At 37.2% G+C, this 4,320-nt stretch overlaps 1 long non-coding RNA gene across 1 annotated transcript; it reads right to left on the bottom strand.

Moving 5' to 3' along the window:
• LOC111436249 lies at positions 1 to 924 on the bottom strand. The gene is made up of 2 exons (XR_002709204.1): positions 626 to 924; positions 1 to 490 (listed from the first exon to the last, which is right to left on the bottom strand). It is a non-coding gene; the product is annotated as an uncharacterized LOC111436249 (long non-coding RNA).
• Between the last annotated feature and the right edge of the window lie 3,396 nt (positions 925 to 4,320).

Below are 4,320 nucleotides of genomic sequence, written 5' to 3'. Positions count from 1 at the left end.
TAAAAAAAAAAGGCACAAAGATCATCATAATAGAGCTATCAACAGTGCCCAACAAGCCAAATCTTGGTACATTCTGTCCTCAAAAGCTCAACTATGGCACCATACTATGATATCTCCTACAGACACCAAATCAAGACACAATTCCATGAACAATGAACAATTTAGAACATATATTCCACAGTTTCAGAGATCCAACAATGAACCATTGTCAATATCATAACAAGAAAGCTTATTAAATATGGCAGCCAAAGCAGTTACAGGTCCTTGGTGTAAAAGAGCAAAACCCAAATGGCCTATTAGGGATGTTACAGTTTATAGCATAGCAACAGGGTGATGGAACGCACATTCCTCTGGCACCGCCGCAGCAGGTGCAGAGAGCACAAATCTGGAAGCTCCTAAGCTGCCGTCGGCCGCTGTTTATCACCATCGCCGTCGTTTCCATCTTCTCCATCAATGGAACCATCATCGGTTCTTGGTCGGAGTCATTAACCTAAGAAACAAGAAGCACACAGAATCAGAGCAGGAAAATGGATTGAACCAATCGATTTGGGGGAAATGGGAACCCAATGGGGTTTCGATTTTTTGAGATGTGGGTTCTTTGGAGAAGCGGATTTTGAGTACTCACGTGGATTGAGGTCGCTTCAATGGCGTTATGGGCTAGAAAGAGCAGGAAAATGAGAGAAAATAGAACCCCATAAGGCGACATCGTGAGAGAAATGGTGTGAAGATTTTGTTTCATGGGGTGTTTTTCATTTGTTCATGAAGTTCAAGAACAACTTTGAAATGCTTGGATTTGAAGGGTTGAATTTCATTTGAAGGTGGGAAAAGGGTGAAGAAGAAGAGGGGAAATATATGAAGTTGTTGAAGAATTGGGCGAAGTCACGCTCGCATACGGCCATTTTTCTTTCTTCTTAATCAGATTCTTTTAATTTCCGAACCACAAGGAATGGCCCTCGTGAATGGTAATCGTATGGGATGGGGAAATTTCTCATAATCTACCCGCCTTCGACACCCTGCCTCTTGACACCGTCCAGTGTCCACCCCTTTTGAGACTCAGCGTCCTCGCTAGCACACTGTCTGCTCTAATACCATTTGTGACAGTTCAAACACACTGCTCGTAGATATTGTTCCCTTTAGACTTTTCTTTTCGAGCTTGTTTTCAAAGTTTTTAAGACATCCCTGTTGCGAAGAGGTTTCCACGTCCTTGTAAAAAAGATGTTTCGTTCCCCTCTCCAATCGATGTGAGATCTCATAGCTTTAAACTACGCCCGAGCTACTTAGAGGTTACAAAATCTTAATGGTCAAATTGTTAAGTAATAATTGAACGTAGAGAAATAGGAAGTAAATGGTTAAAGGAGTTGGTGGTGTGCATTATGAATGTCCTCACTCATATTTCTTCAACAAACCCTTTTAAATTTAATGCTCAATAAACATGATAAATAATTATTCATTAATAATTGAATATGAAAACGCTAATATTTTGCCTTGCGCATACGAAAAACGCTACAGATTTCGAACCTTTCTTTTTCATGATAATTCTTTAGACCGGTTCACATGAACGGATAACTTGATTAATTTGAATTACTTAATCCAAACCACAAACGTTAGATTTTTTATTTTTTTTTTTCGATTTTGGTTGAGCTGAATTTTTGAAAAATTAAAAATTTGGTTCGGTTCGTGTTTTGACATTTTTTTGGCCTCGTCAATCCAATATAACCCTATCCCACTTTTAAAAAAATACAGAATGTTTAATATTTATTATCAATGTTCGTGATATATTTTGGCTTATGAAACCCCCTACAGGCGGTCGTCTGTCGACATAAAGTAATCCCCGAGAAACCTTTCGGGAGGAGGAGTAGTCTTGTGTGTAAGCATAGCATTTTTGGTCGAACCCGCCCAACCAACTTAGAAGAACCGAACCTGACAGACACATATTTTTCCTTTTGGGAGGGTACTCCGAGTAGTGGGTACCTCGTCAGACCTCGACCCCTCCTACTCGGGTCTTGTAAGATATTATGTAATAAGTATTTTCAACCATTTTTTATATCATTTAATTTTAGATAATTAATCATTATTAACTATTTTAATTTTATCGAAAATCTTATGGTTTATGAAACAATCATCTCACATTTCTTCCCACTCACACGTTCGGGCGTATCTCTCCACTCAAATCACTCCTAATATTTTACTCGGTCGAAAGCTTCCAATCACCTTCAATATATGTCATCTTAAATTAAAGCGGGACGTGAATTTGAAAGAGATTTTGAAAGATACTCTAAAGGCAGTCGTTGTGAAATTTTAGATATATATATATATATATATATATATATGTGTGTATGTATATATATATTATATATATTAAAAAAACAACAAAGAAAATAAAAGAATAAATAAAAAATAATTATGAAGAAAAATAAATAAGAAACTACTTGAAATCCACATTATGGAAATTGGGCCAAAGCCCAAATAAGTAGTTTACATTTTATTTTTTATTTTAAAAATCAAACATGATTTTCATACTTTTTGAATCATTAAAAAAATTATTATTTTTAATTATTATTTAAATTGAATAATAAATCTTAATTAAAAGTTTAAAAATAAATAAATAATTTTTTATCAACTAAGATTTTATTTTTATTAAAAACAAATTTTTGAATAAACGACGCACACAATCCAACTAATTTAACTAATCTCATTACTCGTTGTTGTCTATTCTTTTGCTTGTCGCTTGTTATTCGTCGTTGTCTATTCATGAATGAACATTTTTACTTTCAAGTTAAATGGTTAGTGGTAACCAAACAGAATAGGTTGACAATAACTATGATGAGCGTGAGTGGCAGAGGCAAGTAGGGTATCAAAGAGCGTCGTCGTGGGAATAATGGCACTGGTGTTGACCCTAAGGTCCATTGGAAGAGGACGTGACATCATTATACTATCTCCTACAAAGTAATATACAATTAAGGCTAAGAAGGTTCGACAATCATTCATTCTTCATCTACAAGATTGGACCTATTACACGATCTAAGGTCAAATCAATTTATTTTTTAAACCATATGGAATTATTGTATGGTTAAGCTCGATTATATGTCTTACAAAAAATACTCGAGCATTTGGATTGTTAGTATGTTTTATGATTGAGTTGAACACGAAAATGGATAACTAAGCCTAGGAATATGGAATTATTGTATGGTTATGCTCGATTGTATGTTTTAGGACTAAATTAGACTCTAATGGGTCTGTATGTCCTGTTGGGACTCGGGCATAATATGATTAACTGTATTTTGTTTGATATGCATGAACTTGATGCTATGTGATCGAGAGGATATGCATGATATATTAGAGAGCCTTGGCCTATGATGATAGTCTTACCTTGGTCCTTGAGCCACATTTTGAGCCATTTTATGATGATTTGGGCATACTAGGTCAATATATGGACACTGTTGTGCCCTCAAATGTCACAACAAAAAATGCTCTCATACCCAAGTGTTGTAGCGGAAGTGTAAGTAAGATCGATCGCACTCACACACCCACAAAGTGTTTACAAGTGTATTTCTGACAATCTTACATAAAAAGTCTCTCTTACAAAGTTCCTCCCCAATGCCAATAGTCAAATATAAAATGACAATAACTCCATATCTCAAAACAATGCTAGACATGAATCAAAATAAGAATATGAACCAAAAAGGTTATGAACTAAATGAGAGTTATGACAATACATGTTCATGACAACTTACAACAGGTCTATATATGGACAGTAAGGGTGCAACTCCTAATCATGAACTCGCCTCGACTGACAAAGGTCTACTTAGCAAATAGGAATGTGACATCACCCACTTATGGTTTGTGGAACATTAAATGGTACTATTGAGGGAGCTTCGGTTGTGGTTAGTGGGGACCCAAGAGAATAGGGAGCTTTTGACTAGCACTTTATGATAGACATATATGAAGATATAGGAAGACCAAGAGCGTGATGTTCCACATTGGTTGGGGAGGAGAACAAATCACCCTTTATAAGGGTGTGCAAACCTTCCCCTAGCAGACGCGTTTTAAAGCCTTGAGGGGAAGCCTGAAAGGAAAAGCCCAAAGAGAACAATATTTGCTAGTGATGGATCTGGGTCGTTACAAATGGTATCAGAGCCAGTCACCGAACGATGTGCCAGCCTTCTCGCTGTTCCTCGAAAGGGGTAGACACGAGGCAGTGTGCCAGTAAGGATGCTGGGTTCCAAAGGGGGGTGGATTTGGTGGTAGTCCCCACACCGATTGGAGAAAGGAATGAGTGTCAGCGCCTTCTCACTGTTCCCCGAAGGGGGGGGGGGGGGG

This window comes from Cucurbita moschata, unplaced genomic scaffold (genome assembly GCF_002738365.1).
Source record: "Cucurbita moschata cultivar Rifu unplaced genomic scaffold, Cmos_1.0 Cmo_Scf00052, whole genome shotgun sequence".
Taxonomy (NCBI): Eukaryota; Viridiplantae; Streptophyta; class Magnoliopsida; order Cucurbitales; family Cucurbitaceae; genus Cucurbita; species Cucurbita moschata.
The sequence above is the reverse complement of the archived record's forward strand: the minus strand, read 5'-3'. Positions and strand labels throughout refer to the sequence as shown.